This window comes from Crassostrea angulata, chromosome 2, assembly GCF_025612915.1.
Source record: "Crassostrea angulata isolate pt1a10 chromosome 2, ASM2561291v2, whole genome shotgun sequence".
Classification (NCBI taxonomy): domain Eukaryota; kingdom Metazoa; phylum Mollusca; class Bivalvia; order Ostreida; family Ostreidae; genus Magallana; species Magallana angulata.
The window spans coordinates 66,076,911-66,103,619 of record NC_069112.1 but is presented as its reverse complement, the minus strand read 5'-3'; the positions used below and the strand labels follow the sequence as shown (position 1 = coordinate 66,103,619).

Sequence of the window (26,709 nt, the reverse complement as noted above, 5' to 3'; positions counted from 1 at the left end):
TTAGTTTCTGAGAATATTTTTTAAAGATTTACTCTATATATTATTTGTTGAACTTTGACCCCCCTTTTTTGTGGCCCCACCCTACCCCGGGGGTCATGATTTTCACAACTTTGAATCTACACTACCTGAGGATGCGTCCACACAAGTTTCAGCTTTCTTGGCTGATTAGTTTCTGAGAAGATTTTTAAAGACTTACCCTATATATTCCTTTGTTAAACTTTGACCCCCCATTGTGGCCCCATTCTAACCCCGGGGTCATGATTTTCACAACTTTGAATCTACACTACCCGAGGATGCTTCCACACAGGTTTTAGCTTTGCTGGCTGATTAGTCTCTGAGAAGAAGATTTTTAAAGATTTACTCTATACATTCTTGAAAATGTGAAAAGTTTACAGACAGACGGACAGACAGACGGACGACAGACAAAATGTGATCAGAATAGCTCACTTGAGCTTTCAGCTCAGGTGAGCTAAAAAGGGGTATATCGTAAACGATAAGTTTTAATGTTGAAATTTTGTAGATAAATATCAAGGTTAATAAAATATCCCAGACTAGAGTCAGAAGTACAATGATATTTCAAATACTTATTGATCATAGATTGACACTTGGAATATTATAACAATTTATCATACATCAGAGCTTCTTTCTTAAAAGAACATGCGAAATAGTCGTCAACCTATTCAGTCTCTTGTAAGAATCTTTATATGGTATAAATTATATAGTACAATTTGTATAAAACAATTTTTATATCTGCAAGTATATGAAGATAAAACAAAGATCACATTTAAAAAAAAAAATGGGCATTTATAAATTTGGTATTGGATAGTAAATTCTTTTATAAAACACAACTTTCTTTGGTTAAAAAATTGCCAAATTATTTAACTCGTGTTGATTTTTTTTTTGTATCTAAGACAAAGAATATTATAATTTTACCTGACAAAACACATTCAAAGAATTTGTCTTCAGAATATCTCTTGTGTCTACATTTCTCGCTGATTTGACAGGTTGAGTTTAAACAAGCTCCAGCCAGATCCTATCAGAAAAAAACAGCTCTTGAATCATCAGTCTTTGTAATAATAAGGCGTGCGCATTGTTTAAAGTGAACATTTCCAATAACACAGGAACTTATTTCGATCATACACTGACATCTTTTAGAAAAATTTTTTGAAAAATGTTTAGCCATTTAATATATTACGTTTTATAATCAGATCGGTTAAGACATTTTTATTCAAAGTGTATCTCTTTGCTGATTTTTTTTTGTTATCACACAATTAAAATAATTTTCTTTATGAACCCTTGCAGTACATTAATCATTTTCTTTTTTGGCTGCTGGCTTCTACACACTTAGTTTCTGGAGCTGCTGCTTGTTTCGTTTTGATTTGCGTAAATACAATCATATAAAGTAAATGTGACGTTATAATTTGCAAAAACCTCCATGACTCGTAAATCTTTTATGCGTATGAAGTTTCATTTTCTCTATGGAAACGTGCATTATTGCTTGTCGAATAATTTTTATGTTTTCATTTGACGCGAAAAATAAACAGAAAAATTGTGTATTCATTTACCAAAAAATCTTGTTTGTTTTTGGCATTCCATAATATTCACTTTTACAAAAACAAATAGTTTCTTTTATGCTATTGTTATCGTCTATATAAAACTCTCACTTTAACAAAATGACTACACCACTTTTTTCCTAACATTTGAAACGTAAAGGATCCTGGTTGATTTTCAAAAGCATCCTTTTTTGTAAAGTTTTTTTTTTATTCGGGCAGATATAATTACCAAGTGAAATCTGAATCAACATCTGAAACACTTCAAATTAGCAGAGAACCAGTTTTTCTCATTTGGTAATTGCAATAATGGATGGAAAATATATGCGAGCATGTTTGTCGGACAGTTTGTCAAACACAGTAAATTTCAAGAAACAATTCAAACCACAACGGCGATTTTAAAATCAGTTGTACAATTGAATGTTTAATAGATATTTCGGGTTATCTTGTCAAGAAAATAAATAAGTTCAAAAGATCTATATGATTTTAAAATAGTGGCAAAGACCATACACTACATGCATAACCAAGCTCTGTTCTGTCCCAAGATATTTATGCCGCATATTTTGACGATATTAATAACAAGTATTCATTTTAAAGGAATGATCGGCAATAATGATATATTGTTAGCAAGATGCAATCAACATGATTAGTTTGATGTAAAATAATTTATAAAGTATTGTATTTTTAAAAAATATAGAATATTTTGAATCTGTACACCATAATTTCATCATTATAAACCGTCAACAACTTTAATTTTGAAATAATTTTTGGGAAAGCCGTTCGTAAACTCCTGGTCTAGTTTTATATTTTTAACGTAATGATTAAATGTTAATTTATCTTCTTCTTCTTCAGAATACTGAGTAGGGCTCTAAAAGAGCATTAACACGTATACAAAGAAAGAGTACTTTGTATTAAAAAAAATTAATGCGACTGAAAAACATTGAATGCCATCAAAACTTGCTATTGAGGTCGCATTATAACGTAACTTTCTTTATAAATCAAGCCGTCTTCCTAGCTACTATTATGCAACATCAATAGATCGAGGTCAGTTCATGGAGCATCTTCTTATGATTGAGGTCAGTTCATCGAGGTCAACTGCATTACTGAATGAAACTTTCGATCGAAATTCTTCCGCGTGAGACAAAATGTGCATTCTTGAATAAACAGGTCGAACAGTATTTTATGTATATTTGCATCTCTTAAGGTAAATGAATTGAAATAAAACTGAATAAATTGTTATATAAATACTAAACCAAACTTCAAGTTTTTACAGGAACCGATCACAAAAATACACATACCTGTGTAAGAAGTGCAATTGAAATCAATGAAATTGGGAAAAATCTAAAATATAGGTTTTTTACGGAGATTTAAAATAGGGCATGGTACTTTCATGTCTGTTGCTATGATTTTTTAAGCCATGTATTAAAAACTTACAAGCTAGAAAAGGCGTTTGTATAGAGAAATCTGCCGATATTTTCATACTATTAAATAAACATCTTTTGACCCCTGATTTGTTTATAATATCGAATAATCTTAGAAAATGTGTCTTGCTGCATAAATATCTTGAGACACAGTAAAGATAGTTGTTAATAAGGATTCTAACACATTTACCTTTGGCCAGTGCTCCTTTTCACTGTATACCCAACCAGCACTGTCCATGTACCTTGTCTCCGCTGTCGTTTTATTTTCGTAATTGCTTTCACAGAAATTGGCCCCTTTGAAATAGTTGACAGATTTACACCGCGGTGTAACCAGGCATTCAGTCACACAGTCCAGGAAACTGATTTCTGCGTAGGATTGGATTACTTTCCCGTCCAGTCTGTGCCCATGCTGAAGTAGAGAGAAGCCCGTTTTAAGGCTGCCATAACACGACACAAGGATACTGAATAAAAACAACGGATATCTGAAGATTTTAGATAGTTGCATTGTATTGTACATGTAAGATAAGGTTTCAAGTAAACTAAAGTAGTTTTTCGTACCTTGACGAACTTAAATTGCGCACTTTAGATAAAAAAGTGGGGACAGTTAGATTTTGTATTACTATTGATTTTTTTTTAAAACGTTATTGATATGGAGACTAATGGTAATCATGAAAAGTTAAAATGAATATTTCATAAATAATCAAAAAACATGCGAAGGTGACAATGACAATATCGTTTTCATTTACTTTGATCAATAAACCTCATTGTGGTTAAACAAAGCCACTTGAAGATATCTACTTTAAATAATACATGAAATGAAAATCTCAGTGATGCAACAACTAATTGGTTTTAGAAGTTTCACAATACAGCTACATCTATACAGGTATAAAGTATCAGCTCCCTGATTATACCTGCACTTTCTAAAGGGTATATTGTTGTTTCCCTAGTCCGTCCGTCCGTCCTGTTTTACTTTTTAAAAACTGCTCTTTCATCCTATAAACCAGCAGGCCGAACTTTTGGCTCTTGATTTGGGGTGTCATTTTGTTTTATAAAAAAGTTTTTAAAAATTATCTGTTAATCCTTGGAGTTAAATAATGACTTTTTTTCAAAAAAGAACCCCTGAATCCTTGAACTCGTCTTATGTTTTTTGTCAGACTAGTCATAAACTGGCTTTGGATTTTGGCTGTTTCAAAAGCATTGCACATGCCCTGGACAAGATCAACTTTGCTGCACATCAAGCTAGAAATTCACACTTGTCGGGAGTAGATTCATCAATCAAGCTGAATCAAGATATGCACCCATAGAGGGTGAAGCCCTGGCTTTTGCAGATGCTTTGGATAAGGCCAGATACTTCATACTTGGATGAGACAATCTCTTTATCACTGATGATCACAAACCTCTTTTAAAAATACTTGGAGACAGGTCCCTATAGGATATTCCGAATTCCCGACTTTGAAACACTGCGATATCGATTTCGCGTCACTCATATCCCAGGCGTGCGGCAACCTGCAGCTGATTGCCTCTCGCGCCACCCAGCAGGAAAACCAGAACAACTGCACCTATCTGATGACATAGCCTCTATCAGCCATGCCCTTCTAAAATCTCATTTTCTTGCTAGTATAGGTTCTGACGATGACCCCGACAATATGGAAGACAACTTAGTCGCTGCAGCAAGCACAACACTCAACTCTATCCATTTAATCAGTCACGTGGGACAGAGTCTGCATAGCCACTACTAGCGATACCAACATGCATCAGCTACTTAAGCTTATCGAATCAGGCTTGCCTGAATCCAGGCACAAATTCTCCCCTGCCCTACGAGAATACTTCCAGTTCAGAAAAAAAACTCCACCCTTTAGATGGAGTTATTGTATACAAGGCCCGCATTGTTATACCTCCTTCCCTTAAGCCTCTTTTACAATTGGCGCACGAGCAGAAGCGACAAAATATTCGTGCAACCGAAAAAAAGAGATATGATTCGTAAACTGTTGCCGACATAATCGCATTTAAAAAAGTTTTCGTACGTTATTCGCAAGATCTAAGCAAGCGTTGTAAACGCATTATATCCTGCGATATATCTTGCGTCTAAAGCGACTCATCAAGGATAATAAGATAGGATCGCGCGATAGACCAGGTGATCGGACGATTGAACGTGCGCCAATGCAATTGGACTTGCGATTGTGCGTTCTATGGTACTCGTGCGAGTCAGAGGGGGCATATACCGCTTATGTTTGACGGTTTTGTAGTATAGTTGACATAGTTGAAAGCGAGAGAACATGCCGCCCAAGAAGAAACAGAGATGCAGCAGCATTTATTACATGTATTATACCTCAATATGATTATTATACCCCCGCTCCGAAGGAGAGGGGGTATACTGTTTACCCTTGTGTGTCTGTATGTCTATCCGTCCGTCCGTCTGTCTCTGTCCGTCTGTCTGTCTGTCTATCTGTCTGTCCGTCCGTAACAAAAATTTCTGTCGCATTTATCACAGCAACTATTTATCGCAGATGATTGAAATTTTTACAGTGTTTGTTTAGGCATGCCATATCGTGGGATATAGTTTTTGTACCAATCAGACGTCAACTTCCTGTTAAATGACTACTTTGTTTATTTTAAGCAAACATTTTTAAACAAATTTTTGTCAAAGAATTCTCAGCGACTGTTTTTTGCAGATGCTTGAAATTTTTACAAAGTATTTGTATAAGCATGCTATATCGTGGGATGTATTTTTGTACCAATCAAACGTCAACTTAGTGTTTAATGAGTACTTTGTTTATTTTTAGCCAAAATTTTCAAACAAATTTTCCTCAAAGATTTCTCAGCAGCTATTTATCGCAGATGCTTGAAATTTTAACACACTATTTGTTTAGGCATGCCATATCGTGGGATATATTTCTGTACCAATCGGATGCCAGCTATCTGTTAAATGTCGACTTTGCTTATTTTGCATATTCACATCAGAGCGGGGGTATCATTAGTGAGCATTGGCTCACATATATCTTGTTCTATTATATCTGATTAGTCTAGAAAGTCACATGACAGGGCGAGTTCATAGTAAATGACAAAGCCGATATGAGCATACGATGTAGACAAACATGACTAAATAAAACATTTTTTGTGTATATTTTATGTCTTCACTTCTGCTGGTATATGCATTTAAATATGGCTGGAGATTACTTCACCTTGAAATATTTTCTCAAATCAGCAGAAAATTACTTGATTATGATCGATATCATTATGGATAAGAAGTATTTAAGTCAAATAGGTAAACAAAAAATGTACAATTTTGGATGAAAAATTACATTTTTGAATAATAGATGCAGTAAACATGCAGTAAACATGAACAAAAGCTCCAGGCGAATTCAAATTCATGATTTGCAATTCAGAAGCCCAATACATTAACCACTGAACTACAGCGATATACAACCCAATCGAACGATATAAACAGTATAACAAAACATTCAAATCGCCATCTTGTGACGTAGTGTCTTCAACAGTATTAGTTTAGGTGTAGTGAGGTACCTTTAATACTCCCAACCATAAAACTATTAAACTTAATCTTATTACAGAGATGATGATTAGTAAGCGAAGACAACAGATTTGATAATAAAATGAATCAGAATTGAAATGCTCTATATTACCTTTCTCCACGGTAGATTTTCTCGCCATAATCATACCGCAATTCTTAACCGAACTCTATATCTCTTGATGCATATAAGCATAACTTTGGTTGATTATTAAAAACTTCCAGTTTCATTACTGAATTATTATAAGATTAGATGACCCTTTCTCTGCATCGTTCACAAATTTGCAGAGCCTATCACAGTCGGTTACATCTATGCTGCAGATATATAAAGAATGTGGGCGCTTAAGATGTAGATTCGGCAGGAATTTGGGCGCACAAGGAGAGTGAAAATTTCATCAATTAAGTTTGAATATTTTTCGAATTATAACCGTTATTTGGTTTCTGTTGGATGTGGAATGAGTGGAAAAATATTTGAAATGCAAAAGGTTTTATTATTATATGGGTCTAAATATAGCAACACGATGCAATTCATGCAAAATCCTACTTATTTACAACTGTTTTTAAATGATTTTGTTGTCTCTGGGTCTTCTCTCCACAAATTTGAAACGTGTAAAGGTAACATATTTCAACATTAAAAATGTCGCTTTTTAAAAAAATATGGAGAGATGACCCAGAGATGACTAATTATATTCTTTTTCAAATTATTTTTTGAAGGATAAAAAACAGTCCATTGATATGACAGCGTTGTTTCAAACAGTACTTTTTTAGAGCATATATTGACAAGTCTCCGTGGCGCAGTGGTTTCGTCCTGGATTTAATGATTACGTACATTCAGTGTTTTGGGTTCAAATCCAACTGGTGGTCTTTTAAAAAAAAATTTGAACTTTTTTGTTTTAAATGTTTGTTATTATAACATGATGTTGAATTATAATATACCGGAATATTTTAATTTGTTTTTATTGATTTCTAGTCCTGCTGTATGAACACTATAAAAAAAAATCTTTTCTTATTACTAGTTTTTTAGGATATACACAATATAACTTCATTAAAATATGTTTACATTAACATTTCCAACTAGTTATCGGTTTACCTCTCATTGCCATTTTTTGAAAGCTTTGTGATTGTTTTAATAACCTGAATAGCCATGTACTTCGACTCTCAACATAATATATTTTTGTTGAAACCTGTACATAGCCTTTCGAGGTTATAGACATTTAAATCCCAATTGATTCGTGTCGAGGATTCCTGCAAACTTACAATCTTGTGCGCTCACTTTCTTTAAATAATCTTTATTTAAAGATTTGTTATTGCCATTTCATAAGTGTATTTAATTTTGTGAAGACAGAATCACATCTTCTTTCAATACAGACAAAATCTGATTAAATTAGTCCCTGTATCGCAACACAAGGGGGTCTGAAGGAGCCCTATAGAAAGTCATGTCCGAATGACCTTTCAGATATCCAATCAAATGTTTGATGGCAAGTTCTGGCCATTGTTTAACAGTGTATTTCAGTACTTTTGTGCTACCTTATATAAGTTCCAAGGTTTTCAAATGATCAGTGCAAAAGCAAAAGTAACCAGAAAATCACTGCATCTCTAGGAGGTACTGTCAGGCACATATCAGACAAGAGACTAAATGAAAATGAATGGGTTTATTTGGGGGATCAGATAGAGCTTCAGTATCTGAGAAGATTTTTCTGTATTCTTGATTAATTCCCCTTACCTTTGCTATGAAAATGCATAATAGATAGAAAATTACTATCTTATTGTCTTTGGGGTTATTTACCCAATTGTAAACTCAGAATACAGACCAACTTCAAATTCTCTTTCAGGACGATTACTACTAATTGCTCCTAATTCTCATGCAAATGGAGAGTCCGTCTATTGTTGACTCAATTTACAGTAGATAATACACGTAGTTTGAGTGATTTGAACAAACAACACAAGCTGATAAGCACACATTTTGAGCTTTAGTTTACTCAGATAAATCTATAAAATCCGATAAAAAGTTTTACAGATATGATTATAATAAACTATCAGCAAAATTGTAAATACAACATTAGAATTGTTGTCTTTTTTAAGATGAAAGTTGTTATACATCTTCTCAAAATGACCACCCGTGTATTATATGAGTTGTGGTAAGTTTTGAGTTCATTGGAGTAATAACAAATTAAAACTGATCTCTTATATAAACCCTTACCATTATACATTCATCACCACTCTATTTATCGAGAATATCATGGATCGAAGAAAAATGAAAAAGACAGGAAGGATGGGGTGGTGTTATCTATAAACCAGATACCCACCCTTACCGTTCGTTGCAGACAGTGCTGCGAAACAAAAACTTGCAGTTGCGTGTGCTACACATGCAAGCAAATAGCATGCAGCAAGACCTGCTTCAACAACTTACAGGGCAGCAAGTGCCATATCTGTCGGAGGGCAGCTTACAATGGTAAATCGCCTTGAATAATTAATTGATGAACAATGACGTGGATTAACAAAAAAATCTTAAAGAATACAAAAATGTATATTTTCTTTCAGATGCTGCTTCATCTTCTTAAATAAAACTTCTTTAAACGAGAAATATGGGGGAGGGGGGGGGTGTAGTGACTTAACGTGAAAACGTTTCCCTGATTGATGGAGGTGTCTATATGTGTGTATTTTTTTTAATTCCTTAATGTACTGTATTTAACATGCGTTTGGTCATAGTAGAGTTTCATTATCTAATACCATTTTAAATATTGTTCAGGTTCAGACTTCCCCAAATATGTCTCGTGTATTAAAGCCTCTTCATTAAACATATACACACATGACATAACACCCCTATACACGTGCAGCTGCCCCGCCAGACGGGGACAGTTTTCAGGCAAGATCAAAGGAGGCGCTGGCTCCTGGGCCACTCGACTTTAAGAAAGGGGCGAGGGGGTGGATTTTACGAAACCGCAAAGTTTGTATCTTTAATAAATAAAATAATATAAATTGTTTTTTCGTAAGAATTATTTCAATTTAACGATTATATTTTAATAATCTACTTGGTTTTAATACATATTTTCAAACATGTGTGTCTCTGTACCTATATAGATACTTCTACTGGCCAGTGAGAAGTTCCATTTTAATGATTAGGGGTGGTTAGAATCATTTCAAATTTATTAATAAACAAAATTATACACTTAAGTTCCATTCCACCCCTAAAAGAAATGTGTAATTATCTATTATATAAGAGATGGAGGAAAAAATTCGATCATCTTATTTCAAAACTTGTCAGGAAATATATCATCAAGAAGTTTAATTAAATCGATGTTATTAAAAAAATTAAAAGTAAATAAAATTGAAATTTATGTTTTTGTTGTTGTTTTGTTGTTGTTTTTTTCCCCAGAACGGCCAGCACAGCAGTGAAGTCACATACATTACGACGACCACCCTCAGGACCATGGGAATGACAGCCATTTCGTTCAGTAAGTTTTGAATTAAAAATGAATAATGGATTATTTAAATTACTATTGAAGTTGTTTCAAAAGCCGCCCTTTTATATAGACAAACCTTTGATGTATGTTATCCTGGGAGGGACGGGTGTGGTGGTCTTGATTTTTTCGGTGATGATTGTTTTTGCGATCAAGAGAAGGTGTCTGAGGAGACGGGTGGACATCGAGATCGAGTCCCTGTCACCCGCCGAGTTTAACGCAGTTGTCATGAGGGAACTTAAAAATGATTAACTTTTTTTAAGTGATAATTTTGACGCTATGTGTGAGGAGAAGAGTCCACGATGTACCTATTCAAGTTTGACCCCCCACACCCCCACCAGTCATGCCAGCTCCTCAACCAAGACCACTCCGCCGTCGACAAGGCAGAGGCGCCCACCCAACAGACTGACTGATTGATTTCTCCAACCTCCTTTTGTAATGATATAAACTTTTTAACATATTGACTTTTCTGAAGTTCTTTATGTATTTAATAAACGAAATATAAATATAAAAAAAGATCTAATTTCACAAGACTACGAGTTTTCTAAGCTAGATATATTTTGCATAAAAATGCTGGGTATTACCATTCGACAAATGTAAAACGATGAAAATGCGATATCTACAATATCATATAAGTGATTTTTTTTTAGAGATATATTAAATTTATTTTGTTATTTTAGACTAACGATGTTTGGTTAGATGCCAGGCCGATTATAATTCACTAAACCCCGAGAGCCCCTATGTTTAGACTGGTATGTATGATTCATTACATTTATATCTCTACAATGAAATAACAAAACAACATGTAAAATATTGATTAAGTAACATTGTGTAAGTTACAAATGTTCATTCAAAGAAATAACTGAAATAAACTATGTTAAAGAATTTATACGTATACATATTCTATAGGTAAGAAGGAGAATATAATTTACAGAGACGGAGGAAGGTGGGGAGGTGAGCACTCTGTTTGATTCACCGGCACGGATGCAGGCGCCTGCAGACACGTTAAATATATTTAAAAATTCGTGAACAAAGATATAGAAATCAAAACTATATAGAAGCATACCTTGCATATCTGCTGGTGTCGTTGACATTTTTTCTCATCAACATATTCAACGCTGCGGTTTTCACATTTAAATAATTTATCTCTGCGCTCAATGTGGACATGTGCGGTGCGATGAGATGAAAACTTGAACGTGTAGTCGTAGTACAAACATTTAAATTCCGCTTTGCACACCCTAATAGTTGTCTTTTCGATTCAGAACTTCTTCATAAATATCGCATCGAAAACATTCTGATTTTTCATGTACCTATCTATTATGACGCGTGAGAGAAGATTATGTTACAAAATGACTTGTTGCATATGATACAAAATGACACTCAAAAACAACCACACTTTGCAAATGCTATTGACAACTGAACTAGACTAAAAGTACATATCTTTAACATATATGTTGTATATCGTTCGTCATGAAATTACATTATTTTACTTCTTGGTTCTATTGCCGGGTTGATAGATCTGACCGGATGTTGTCCGGAAATTTACATTTTTCTTGTAAACGCAAGTGTTGAGGATTTGCTATTAACTTTAATCATAATTCTGTGATATTTCAACCCCTTAACCTTTCCATCAATCAAAACCTTGTAAATTGTTTGGTTGTGCTCTCCCGACCGACTCAATTTCTCTACATTCCAGAACACGAAATATTTTTTATTATATTGACACTGACAAACTACATTGCGACCGACCTCCGCCTCACGAGGCCTTTTATTCCAGTTTAAAGAATGCCAATATTACCGACGAAGAGAATGCTTTCTGTCAAAGAGTGTGGAACGAAAAGAACATGACAACCTTTCGCGATTTTCTAGTCTGGTACAACAACCTTGATGTCGAACCTTTTGTACAAGCCGTTAACAATTTGCAAAAATATTATTTCGAACGAAACATTGATAAATTCAAATGTAGTATATCGGTACCAAGTCTTGCACGGCGAGTGTTGTTTGGAAGTGGTACAAAAGAGGTAGCTAGTTTGAGAATGAAGATGTATATGACACCATCAAGCAAAACATCATTTGGGTTCGGGCATAATTTTCAAACGCTACCACGACAATGGAAGTATGAATCCATTTGTAGATATATGTAAAATACATGGTTAGTGTCATAAAATAAGAGCTATATGACACTTCGGTAGGAAAATGAAATATCACAAACCGCTTGGTTTAATACAATGGCCGATATAGAAACAACATTAAGATAATCTCTTTATCCCGCAAAAAAGATCGATAAATGAATTTATTGTTTCAGTAAGCATTGAGGCAACGCACTTTGAAAAAAATTTGGCACTTTGAATTTTTTTTTTCATTTGATTGATTACAGGAAAAAGGCTCCTACCCCCTCATTTTTCCCTCCAAAACATACGATATTCAGCAACTTAGATAAAATGTATAATAACGGAAAAAATACGCTTTTTTGTAAATTAAGTACAAATATATTGGAAAAAAAAACGAGCTGGTCAAACAATATTGTATCAATAACGTATCCTGTTTTAGCTCACCTGAACCAAAGGTTCCAGTGAGCTTTTCTGATCACCTGTAGTCGGTTATCTCTCTTTCTCTCTCTCTCTCTGTGCGTGCTTGTGTGTATGTGTGTGTGCGTGCGTGGGTTCGTGGGAGAGAGAGAGAAAGAGAGAGAGATTGTTAGCACAACGCACGACGAAGGACGACAACCAATTGCAAAAGGTCACCATATAATAAATACATTATTTTCATTTAAGTCTCGAACGTCATAAATACTACAAACACCAGCAAAAGGCAAAATCTTATCCAAACAGGTATCTGTCACTCATAATAGACGGAATGGATCAGAGTAAGACTCAACTCCCGCACTTTGTGCATGCCAGTAAATTCATCTCCGCCATGTGGAGATTGCGTGTGCGATTGGTAGGGGTGATAGTACATGGGATTGGTGTATACGCCTTTTTCGATTTATTTGAATACAGCCAATCCACCAATCTGACATTATCTGTTTTGCTGAGTGTCATTTACATGTTGAGGGAGTCTCTTCCAGATGTCCTCTATCTCCAAATGGACAACTGCGCGAGGGAGAACAGGAATAGGGAATGATTTGCAACAATTTTTTACCTCAAAAATTCATCTCAGTGTTCGATATTTTTAAAAGTTGTTTTTTTTTTAGTTTTCTTGTGTTTAGGAAAATCAATATTTCCTTCTTAATGGTGGGCCATACCCAGATGGTGGGCCATACCCACGAGGACATTGATCAGGTGTTTCAAAGTACGAATAACAGTCTTATTATCTTATCCTCACTCTTTGGTTGTTTCTGCATTTAAAAGTGCCCTCCCTTTTATGTTGCAGGTGGGGGGGGGGGGGTTATATACAATAAAATAATAAAAGCATGTGCATAAAAACACTCACTTTGAAAAAATCGTGTTCTAAATAAGTGATTAAAATTGCAAGATAATGCAATAGCAATATTGCATTAAACAAACCCACACAAACACACTAATGAAGATGACATGTCCTAATGTTTCTTCGGTATATCAGATTCAGCCACTGGTTGTGTAAACATGCAGCAATGACCCTGGAAAAGCTGATGGAGGGATTTGAGAAATGTTATACTCCAACACCAGCAAGCATACGGACCTCCACGATGTTCAACATCACCGAGTGGCTTATTCCACATCTTAACACCATCAAAAACCACTCCAAGCCACATATTTTTAAAATCGCAAAAGATGACAATGGCAGGGCTAGAATTTTTTGGAAAGAGTGGTCTACAGACAAAGTACGTGCCGTAAAGTTAGAGATGTTAACAAATGTTGTAACAGGTCGGGTACACTACCTTATATGGATAGCATTATTTAACACGTGACAGTATTTACGTCAAACAGATTCTCCAATCCAGTGAATGAGTTGCAATGCATGACGGTTTACAACGTGTTTACGATTCAACAAACGCACGTAGTTTTTGTCCGTTTTATTCACAATATTTAATTGCTTGCCGGAATGTTTGTACATATTGATTTTTACTTTAGAAGGTAAAAAAGGAAATATTACCTACCATTAAATTTGTTCCATGCTCACATTGAAAAATACCGTCACTGAAGAAAATATCAAAGCGCATTCTACTAAAGTTGTCCCAAATATTGGATATCACGTGAAAAAAACGGTACTCACTGCTTTTAATTCAATATGACGTACCTCTCTTCTGAACATTGACAATGGGGCATTTTAATAGGTTGATATCAGTCCTCATATGCAATATTTTTAAATGTGAGCCTAGAAATTGAAGTTCAGGTATAATTATCCATATTAATTTCATAAATTCTGAAAAATCATTCAAAATGGGTTTCCAAAGGACAATTCAAAATGGTATATATTTTCAATACGCTTTGTATACACTGAAACTTGTAGTAGCCCACAATGCCTTGCAACTCATTCACTTGATTGGTTAGTCGATAAAAGTAAACAGATGGCTAATTTAGTATGCAAATTTATGCCGACGTCACAAATTATAGTGGCGTCGACCTGTGTAAGGTTTTTTGTTGGACTCCGTGTACTAGGCGTGTCAAGGGCGCCCGAGGGAACGCGGGTAGGTTAAGGCAACTCCGAGTTTAATGACCGTCAAAATTATGATCAATTTAAAAACTGTTTATTTTTATGAAAACAGTGCGGAATATTAATAACAAGTGAATGTGTTCACCAAGATTTTATTTTTCTACTTCGGAATCGACTCGATCTTTGAAGCTGCCGTACCATGGTATCACGTGACAGTTAAAAATATATCACTTTTTTACCTTAACAAAAAATCAAAAAGTGTAACACTACCCCAAAGTTCATTTGTATGTTTGCTACAATAATTCGATCGGCAATTAGTTCATGTTTATTAGTATTACTGCTAGAATCCTATTGTTAATCGCATAAAATAAATAATTTAAATATTTATCGGAAACCCTCTCAACTTTTATAATTTCATTGAAAATACTATGTATTTTTCATTTAAAACAAAACACAGGGTTCTAGCAGCACTTTTCAAGTAGTTTAGGTCATATACCGTTGATAAGTCATCCTTCATAATATCCGGGGTAGTGTTACACTTTTGCCTTTTTTGTACACACTGACAGGGAAAAGGCTGGTGAGGCCATATAAATGTCGATCTGCTTACCTTTTAAAACTCGCTGATTAAACAAAATATCCATGCCTGTATTATCCTGAGTGTATCCTAACTGACACTCATCTAAATCTTAGGTATCTGTATTGAATAAGTCTTATTTCGCCATTGTTTACACTGCATTCCGAGAATGTGTCTCCCGACATGGTCTTCTCTATTAAACATGCTTGTGACGTCATCAATGATAATTATACGTAATAGAGAGAATTCGAAGATATATTCAGTTATAACTCTGTCCCAAGATATTTTGGATTCACGTTTGGACGATTTTTAATAAAAATACACTTACCTGTGAAAGAAGTACAATTGAAATAGTTGAAAGGGATATTTTCCAAGATAATTTCATTGACACATTATCGTCTTTCACTCGGAAAAATTCACAGGAACGAAAACAGATTCCTTACGGAGATTTATAATGGGGAATGTTTACATCTTTTCTCAATTCTGAATACACTCGGAATACATCGCGCAATATTTCAACGTTATCATCCGGGCTTGCTGCAATGCAAAATCTCCGTAGACATCACATTTTTTAGCATTTTATTGAAACCTGATAAGCTAACAGGGGCGTTTTGACTGAGAAATCTTGGAAATTTTTCATACTTTTGAATGAACATCGTTTGGATCCTGAGGTATTTATAAATATCAGACAATTAAGCTAAACGTGAATTCAAAATATCTTGGGACAGAGTATAGAATAGTTTCTTGTGATATTTTATGCCTGTAGTTTTTATAATTTAAACCAGAGATAAAGTTAAAATCGACAAGTTTCTAAATAAAATACGACATCATGCTTCTTATTGTGACGTCATATCGATCAGAGGAATTTGATCGCTGAGAGTTGCCTTATCATACCTGCGTACTGTGAAATATGGTTGTTTGTTGTGTTCGTTATAATACAATTTTACGTTTTTTTGTCATCAAACTTCATGTTATTTTTATATAATGCTTAATGCCACTAGAAATCAGCTTTATTTTTTCTCGAGAGCATTGGGGAGAGGGAAGCACAAGCAGCTGGATGATGTTAAAAATATTGTTTGCGATAATGAGACAATTCTCTGTACAATAATAATTATTATTGTAGTACAGAAAACTATCATATTTCTAAAATAAATATTACAATGCCCTGGACTACCATCCACGCGGTGAAATCGTACCCTGCGCATGGATAAGTACTTTGAAGACTGAGCCCTGGACTGAGACAGTCTCAAGATCTCAGATCTGGAGACTGGGATTTTCTCTCACACCGTCCGGATTGCTCCCAAAGAAAATCAGAGATGATTTGGACGTAAATGAACAGTATTAACACGAGTAGATAATGAGGAGTGTTTCATCGGGGGCGGAAGTTGTCCGCTCCGAAATGAATGTTTTATGTTCTTATTTTAATGGGAGTGTTTAACAGGGGGCGGACACGGTCCGCTCAGAAATGTATATTTAACTTGTCTTTATTATATTCTTTTGCGTAAACTGCCCCAAACCATTTTATTTCTTACAAAATAAATAAATATTGAATTCATTTCTTAAATAACTATTTTATCCTAATCCCTAAGCTTTGTGGTGTATAAATTAGGGGAGGGTTTACATGTTCGTGGTTGCACAGTTTTCCTATTCCTAGCAGAAATGCAACACATGTACATATATGCTTTAAAGTTAAATTATTCAGATTCATTAGGTGACAATCATTTTTATAGAAGGATACATACACGACCCGTATATATTATTAAACGTAGCTGAAGATCTATAGTCTGTCCCAAGATATTTTTGCCGCATATTTTCTTATTAAATTATTCAATATTTAAAAATACCTCTTGGTTCAGACGATGTTCATTCAATAGTATGGAAAAAATCCCAAGATTTCCCCTTTGAAACGCCCCCTCTAGCTTGTCGGGTATCAGTACACGGCTAAAAATAAAAAAGTCTACGAGGTTTTTCCATTGCCAAGGAGATGAAGACGCCCGGATGATAACGTTGAAAAATTGCGCGAGGTATTCCGAGTGTATTTCTCGGTAGGAAATCTGTTTTCGTTCCTGTGAATTTTTACGAGGGAAAAATGATAATGTGTGAATGAAGTTATCTTGGGAATTTTCCCTTTCATCGATTTTAATTGCACTTCAGTCACAGGTATGTGTATTTTTATCAAAAATCGTTAAAATATGCAGCATAAATATCTTGGGACAGACTATAGTGATCTGTAGTCTGCTTTGTTGGACGATTCTAAATGCTTTTGTCTCCTCCGAATTTTGGACTTGTTCTATTGTAAGTAATACGGGAATATTTGTCCGAAATCGACTGCTTAACTTGCACTACTGGCTCTAAAAACCCCTGTCCGTATGAAAATCCCCTGTCGTCCCTTGTCACCCCCTGTGTTTTCACTGCCATCCCCTGTACATCCCCTGTGTGCCACTGTACAGAGCCCCTGTATACCCTGTCATCCCCTGTGCGCCACTGTACACAACCCCTGTGTGCCACTGTAAGCCCCTGTCACCCCCTGTACGCCCCTGTCATCCCCTGTAAGCCACTGTCTGCCCCTGTGCATGTCCCTGACATCCCCTGTGCGGTCTTTAACTGCTCGCTAAGTAAAAAAATAGCTTTTAATTAATTTGGATTTTTTAAAATTTATATTTAGCATTCATGTTTTAGACGGTGCTTGTTTTTCTTTGCATTTCATAGAGGGCAATATTATTACAAACGTAAATAATTTTGACTCAACATTGACACAAATCAAGATATATTTGTGTACCGATAAACCGCTTATTTTATTACATGCATTTATACAAATGACCGTGTTCTGTAATTTGTAAAAAAAAAAAAAAAAAAAAAAAAAAAAAGAAAGAAAAATAAGTGGAGGAGTGCGTGAAATCTGCAATGTTCTGTGCCATGTAACCTGACTGAGATAAAGCGCATATATAATAACACAACATGATCAGCACGTGCAGATAACCACACAGCGATCGAAATGATGAAATGATCACCTATATTTTGAATGTTTTGACCAGTGTAATGATGCATAAAATTAAACAGCCTTTATGAAGTTCATGTAAATCGCTGATAATTGCTGTCAGTATTGTTGTTTTATAAATCACGAGAGAGAGAGAGAGAGAGAGAGTTGATTTTTTTCGGAAAGGGGGATTAGACCGGTCCATTGACACTTTTAACTTCTATCAGGTAGTGTGCATTTTCCAGTTGAGTTATCTATATGCATTATTCTATAGAATTGTCCCCATGCATATACACTGTAGACCAATGACACCGTTAATGAATGATTTAATGCATGACTGTATGCAAATGCCGGTAACGGGGCACCATTAAATTATACACACATGCATTATCTTAAACAATGGTCCGGGTTTCGGATCAGAAAAATAACAGGCATTTATTTAAATTTTATTTCATTTGAAAAATGAAAAATATAAAAGAGCAATATACAGTTTTAATTCATATCACTGTGCCAAATAATGTTCTGAATTTAAAGCTCTCCAATCTTTTCATGTTTGAAATTCTCAGAACTGAAAAATTGAAATTTTCAATTTCTTGTTTCTTCACTTGACAGAATGGGAAAAAAAGTCATAAGGGGTGTTTCAACAACATATTGCATTATTGTGTAACATTTCCGAGCATCCATACCTGAGGACGTGTGTGTATATACCAGTACACGTGTGTCTGTCACCTCATTGCTCTTAATCCTGCTGTCCTTCAAAAATTCATTTAAAAATTAAATTTGTTGTTATGACACGTCTTGCTTTTTGTCCTTAATAACGTGATCTGAATTCACTATAAATTTGGGGAAATTTAACTTTAATTTGAACACTCGCTTGCTGTGATGAACTAAATTTAACTCGCTGATGTAATTTCTTATTGGTGTCAGCTCTACTGACGTTGTTATATGTTGACACAATCTGTCGTGGCTGCAATCCAAATAAGAAAAATGATGATAAAATATGAATACAAGTTTATTGAATGGAGCGTCGCATGGAAGTGACCGAGTTAGGCCAAATTTCCAGCGACGTCCCCACGCGCTTGGATTGCAGGTCATTGACCAATCAAAATTCAGTATTAGATGATCGGAAATATCAAAAGTGTGAAAATTTACCATTTTAAGAAAAAACCTATTAGTGATAAATCACGTGACCCGTACAGTTTATCCGTTTAATTGACATAACTCAGCGCAGCTGTACATAGCCGTGGGTCATTTGCAAAAAGAAAAAAAGTACAATAAAAATGAAACTTGATTACGTAATTGATTAAGCCTATTTCGGACTAGGCCGAATATCAAAGACTGATAAGTAAACTATTTACACACAATACAATGGATGGTCCATTAAGTGGACATGCTAGGGATTACTCAATTTACACCTTCTTACATTTTGTAAAAATAAACTATTTACCAAATAAACAACACCATGTCCAGAGGAATTGCTGTCATGTGTTTGAACATTTGACATTTGAATGAATAAAAGAGAAATTGACAATGAACTGTTAAAATTCAGTAAACAAGTTATCTAATTCTTTAAATATTGCATATTCGTTCATGTAGTGAAAAGTTAAAAATATAAAGATAATGATACAACTTCTAATGAATCTTTTCCGTTAAATCTATCTGTCCTTCCACAAATTCATTTAAAAATTAAATTTGTTGTTATGACTATTTTCCTCCCTACTTCAATTACTTTCGACCTCGGAAGCTCAAATTTAGAAAAAAAAATTGAGGGTGTAACCTTTGAGGACAAAAATCATGAATTAAAATATATACAGATGCTACAAAAGGAGACCAACAACAAAATATCAAAATTGAACATGAAAGGTATGAACATATCATTGATGAATATCCACTATAATAGAGGATATATCTTTTGAAACAATAAATCAATTATGTAGGTGGAGAAATTTGTCCACAAAAGATAAAAAATTGATTATACAAAAAAAACTTATATGTATATACATAAAAATACAACAGTGGATGTCTTGTGATTCCAATGAAATAAAAAAAATGAACCTGATCAATTGTAGAGACAGCTGATTCCGAATATCAAAAATTCATTTCATAAAATATATAGATTGTTTGAAAAATTTTGTTGATAAATACTCTTAGGATGTGTGCTGCCATAAGTGAAATTGAAAAATTCTTAACTCAGAGATGGAAAACATAATTTTGATGGACCAAGACAACATATGCACTGAAAGGTTGTTTCAAAATGTTTTTAAGTTTATGACCAATGTAACAGCTGATCTGAATAGACTTGGGAACAGAGATTGTCACGTCTTGCTTTTTGTCCTTAATAACGTGATCTGAATTCACTATAAATTTGGGGAAATTTAACTTTAATTTGAACACTCGCTTGCTGTGATGAACTAAATTTAACTCGCTGATGTAATTTCTTATTGGTGTCAGCTCTACTGACGTTGTTATATGTTGACACAATCTGTCGTGGCTGCAATCCAAATAAGAAAAATGATGATAAAATATGAATACAAGTTTATTGAATGGAGCGTCGCATGGAAGTGACCGAGTTAGGCCAAATTTCCAGCGACGTCCCCACGCGCTTGGATTGCAGGTCATTGACCAATCAAAATTCAGTATTAGATGATCGGAAATATCAAAAGTGTGAAAATTTACCATTTTAAGAAAAAACCTATTAGTGATAAATCACGTGACCCGTACAGTTTATCCGTTTAATTGACATAACTCAGCGCAGCTGTACATAGCCGTGGGTCATTTGCAAAAAGAAAAAAAGTACAATAAAAATGAAACTTGATTACGTAATTGATTAAGCCTATTTCGGACTAGGCCGAATATCAAAGACTGATAAGTAAACTATTTACACACAATACAATGGATGGAAATAGTCATAACAACAAATTTAATTTTTAAATGAATTTGTGGAAGGACACTGCTACCGTGCACTGCAAATTGTCAAGAAGGGCTGTGTACAGTATATAGCTATTATATATTCACTGACCGACCATTCAGATCTGAGGAACTGTGTGTATATATACGTGTACACGTGTGTCTATCATCACTTAATACCGTGAACTGCAAATTGTCAAGAAGGGATGTGTACAGTAGCTATTATATAATCACTGACCGAGTGAAATAATGTCAACATCTTCTCCTTTGAAAACTGTAGCTTCAATCAGCTAGTTGTTAATCATGTGTCTTCAAGTTTTTTGATCAATTGATCTGGTCTAGTATAAAACATTGATGTATAAAAAATCAATATGACAGCTCTAAGTTAATCTAAATAATTATAGAAAATTGGTTATGAAAATTGAATAGGATTGCATGTTTACTTATTAGGAAATTAATTCCCGGTTAAACTATTAGTAACTTTTCATTAAAAATCAATGCAATATCTCTCTCTCTCTCTCTCTCTCTCTCTCTCTCTCTCTCTCTCTCTCTCTCTCTCTCTCTCTCTCTCTCTCTGTATAAACTCCTTAGGCTACATGTATAGAAAACACTAGTTCTACATTTACATGTATGTTGTGTATGTTCTGACCAGGGCTGCGGAATGATAAAGAATAGGTAATAAAAATTAGGATTGCATGTTTACTGATTAGGAAATTAATTCCAGGGTAAACTATATAATTAATAAATTGAATTCAAAATCAATGCATACACTCTCTTTCTCTCTCTCTCTCTCTCTCTCTCTCTCTCTCTCTCTCTCTCTCTCTCTCTCTCTCTCTCTCTCTCTCTCCTGATCAGTTTTTTTTTAATTTCTCAACAACTATAAAACCTCCTACATGTATAGAAAACACATTTACATTTTTTAACCTTGGCGACAGATTTCTGTTCACTGGCAATTAATTAAATTATCTTTGATATCTTCCACTTTGCAGTAAAAAGAGGTATGCCAATTTGATTTTGGAAATTAATGAAATTGATTATGAGATTAAAACATCAGTTTGAATTCAATTCAAGAGTCCAATAAGCCGGTCAGAAACGTATTGAACAAACATAATAAAATAATTTATTAGGCAAATTTATATAAGCTATTATATTGCTTTTCACGGGAAATTAATAAAGGAATAACCAAGAACTTGGTTAGAAAAAAGAAGAAAGATGTACTCTATCGTTACATAGCTGATTATGAATTCTATATTCTGACAGTTTGATTGACGTGATCGTCCGAGCGCGATCTTGCCAGGTCCGCGGATTTCTGTTTACTAGCAATTGACAACGTTATCTTTGATATCTTCCGTCATGTATGAAAAAGGGGGAATTGAAAATTGATTTTAAACATTACCAGTATTAAAATGGATTACGAAAAAAAAATTATTCAGTGATTGAAAATACGCACAACTTATATTTGAATTGTGTTGCATGTGTTTGACTTAATAAATTTCACGAAAATGCACGGACAGCTCCAAAACATATAAAATTTTCTTTTTACAACAAACGTACACTATGCTACTAAAGCTATATTTACTGGCAATTCACTCAGTTGAAAGTTGGTGCATGTAAACGTCACTCCATGGAAAAACGAACTCCATTAATTGTCGACGTATAATGGCTGTCTTTACATTCCACATTCTTATTACTGATCGTATGGTTTTCTTATACTATAATAATTGTTAAAATTAAGTTTTTAAACAATGTCAAGTGCTAAACACAATGTACTGAGCTATACTTTTATAGCAGAATTAATTTACTGCATTTTTTCAATTGTGCTTTACACACGTGTGCTTAGAGAAAATTCGGACGACACATACCATTTCCGTATAAAATCGCTTTGTATGGTCATTAGAACAATAAGATATTTAAACTAAGACCAGTTCTGACTAATTCTTTATTTCCTGTGTATTAATTTGCCTCCTGTGTATAGCGATTAGCAGCGTTCACGACCACAGGTAGACTGCAAGCCCCGGAGGCTTTCACACCTCTAATAATTAAGCCCCGCCCTCACCTGAGATTTACCACCCGGTAAAAATGTTCGGCCTTTAATTGGTTTTAGTTCCTTCCTATATGTTTAGATATATACAAAATTAAAAACCATGTGCCGCGCTTGATCTTAGTCTCTAGTGTGTTGTTTATTACCAAGAATCATATGATTCACAGGCTTAAGATATTCATAAGTAAAGTGTACATATATCTGTAGACAATTTTAAAAAATGAATAATTCACTCTATGTTGTAATTTTATGTCTGTTTTTCAAACATTAGGGAGTAGCGATGTACCCGAGCTCCAAAGGACTACATGCCCTGAGGGCTTGCACACCTAATATAAAAAATAATTCCCGCGTTCACCTGAGGTTTACCACCCGGTGAATCTCAAATCTTTAGTTGTTAGCATGAGTATTAAAGTATCAATAAATTATCAACTAAAACATGTTATTTCTAAAATTACGATAACAGTGTGTCTTGTGATTCGGCGCTGTTGAGTGCAAATATAGCTCAAAATATAATACATGTGATTTCAATAGCTGAATTAAGAAAATGATATTGAAAAAAACCCCACTCAAAAGCCGTACAGGGGATGACAAGGGCATGCACAGGGGTATAGAGTGGCTTACAGGAGATGACAGGGGCGTACAGGGGGTGACAGGGGCTTACAGTGGCACACAGGGGAATGTGTACAGTGGCGCACAGGGGATGACAGGGTATACAGGGGCTCTGTACAGTGGCACACAGGGGATGTACAGGGGATGACAGTGAAAACACAGGGGGTGACAGGGGAAGACAGGGGATTTTCATACGGACAGGGGTTTTTAGAGACAGTAGTGTTGAATGTAATAAACTCATGTGAACAAAAACGTGACTCAAACCAAGCTATGTATCTTGCTTACAATTCTACGATTGACGCCGAAATTTTGGTTGATCAATAAAAATGTCTTGCTAAAAGGATGATATGCTGTAACTACTTTCTGGTGCCCCTTCTTGAACGATGAATTGCCTAACATTTACACAAATTTTTGATAGTTATTCAAACACTAGTAAATGAAAACGACACTTTTCTTCTTTCACATATAGAATTTTTTTAAATACAATAACTAGTAAGTAGTGGAGGGACAAAATGTACCCTTATGCTCTCATGTATTTTAATCGTTTTATAAAGTGATTGGTGGTGGGGCTAAAATAAAGGGAACTGGAAGTTAACCGTGAACACCAACTGAAAATTTAGTTATTTATATTGCATATTATCTTATTTTTGGTAAAAATGGTATTCCAGATAAATATGTCAAAGATTAAGTATATGCAAAAATAAGTGAAAATTCGGATATTCATATTTTGCTTATCTACTGAGGGGCCACATGACACAATATTCTTTGAACGCCCATATAAAGCCAGTGTCGCTCAGGTGAGCGATGTTGCCCATTGGGCCTCTTGTTCTTGATAGGGGTTTTCCGCCACCGACAAGGAATGTACTTTTTTATGAGATGAAAAACAACGTGTAAAATGCCTGATTTTCCCACCTTTGTAAAAATTATAACTTGAATTTTCGATGCCAGTTGTTTAGGCAGGGGGTGAAAGGGCTCGGACATGATTTTCAAGCACATGTGTAACATTGATGTAAACAAAACTCGTGCCTTTGTGGATGGGTGTGTTTTTAGCTACTAGATTGGTCAGGAACAATTGTTTTTAAAAAAGTTGTAAAGAGGGATTTTCCCAGAAGTTTGTTTTAAACTCGCTACCCGTGTCTAAAGTTGCGTAATTTTGTATAAGAATATATAGTAAAAATTAAGTTAACAGTGGTGTGCAACCTGAGAGGATCCATCTAAAATTGTGATATAAATTCCAGTTGCCGAAAACTGAATGAAAAATGTTATTATCAGTTCAATGATTTATATATACCCGTAAGATTTTAACAACAAAATTATCTTGATTACACTACCAACGAAAATACCTTTCCACGAACCACCTTTTTATAAATGATATATTTTATATATTTATATTTATTTAAGGATTTGGAGTATTTGCTACTCAAAGTTTCATGAAAGGAGAATTCCTGCTAGGAGACAGACTTACACCCCAGGAAGCGGAGCAAAGAAGAGAAAAGGGACGACATAATTACATGTTTTATTTTACTTGGAATGGAAAACATGTGTAAGTGTGTGGTTGAAATAGCAAGATACTTTGTGATAACCACTTAAAAATCTCTAAAATTCTTTAACCAAATTAAAGTTGAACACAGCTCGTAAATAGGCACAGTCACACAGGTGCCTGGTAAATAAACCGATTCCGTTACACCCGATTGCACACCTGAAATTGTGGCAGACATGTAGTATTCCTTTCGTTGTATTTGGATTTTTCTGCATTTTATTCTAATTTTTCGTGGATATTCTGTTTGTAATATAACAGGTTTACTTGATTATTTGATGTTAGTACTCTCCTGGCTTGAGAACAGCTTGTGCATAAAACTTGATAATTTCATTGGGACAGAGTAACACAGTGAAGCAAGATGTAATTAAGAGAAATGGTTTATATATATAGGGGTTGTAGGGAAAGCAGTGCTGAAGAAAAAAAATGGTGGACAGTGCCTATGAACGAACAGTGTTTAGCTGTTAATTAATGTCTTATTTTTTCAGATAAGAAGGAGGGGGGGGGGGGGGTTATATATGCAATTATGACATAATTTTTCTAGAGGAGACAGAAAACAAACATTGCTTATTACAAAGTGGCATTTCAGACAAACTTTTATCTGTGTTTTTTAGTATTGATGTCGTTTTGTTAACGACGAAAAGCATGGAAATGCAGTTATGAAGTTGAAATTTTTTAACAATTACCCAAGGCTTTGTTTATTCGCTGCCAAAGACATTGATCCTGGCGAGGAGATACGTTACGACTATGGAGATGAAAATGCTCCTTGGCGAAAGGTATTATTTCACTTTCATATTGTATAAATTAAATGTTTAAGGTGTATATGTATGCATATAACTTGGCATTAACTAATACTACACAAGAGGTCATCATTTACTAAAACTACACAAGAGGTCATCACAGATCATCTTTTGCATTCATTTATTAACTAATCATAAATTAAAGCACCGTCATTTTGCACCAGAAGCGCTAGAATATGAAACCTCCTCTTTAAGTACATCATACGTAACATCATTTTGCGGGAACAGTATTTGACTCCTCGTGATTACCGATTAAGTGTATAAAATAAACTTGTATTGTTAATGAAGGAAAGAGAATGACAACAATTATTCTGCACATAGACTAGTATATGCACTTTTTGTCTGTTTTTAGAAATATAGAGAAAATAGAGAGGAAAGAAAAGGTACTATTTGTTGTTAATTACAAATTATTATGAAAACTGTACCGGAATTCAAAACATTAAATGATGTATGAATTGAGGTATTAGTATGACTCAATATGTAATGACATTGGTTTAACTAGGAAAAAAAGTTGGATTGAGTAATACTGAATTTTCTTTTACTGTAACAGTTGATGATGAGGATGATAATGATCCCTTTGATTTACTGAGAGAGACAACAGAGGTTAGGCATATTTATGTGTGTCTATGTATATAAATACAGCAGTTAAGTACTTACAATGTATTTACACTGGTGGTTAAGTACATGTTTTCTGTAGCCAAACGTGGTTCGTCAGTATTAAATATGCAAAT

At 34.5% G+C, this 26,709-nt stretch overlaps 2 pseudogenes; one reads left to right on the top strand and one right to left on the bottom strand.

The window, feature by feature from the left end:
* LOC128172639 (neurogenic locus notch homolog protein 1-like) overlaps nucleotides 1-26,709 on the bottom strand; it is a 128,196-nt pseudogene that overhangs the window by 2,394 nt on the left and 99,093 nt on the right.
* LOC128172721 (uncharacterized) lies at nucleotides 12,815-13,999 on the top strand (annotated as a pseudogene).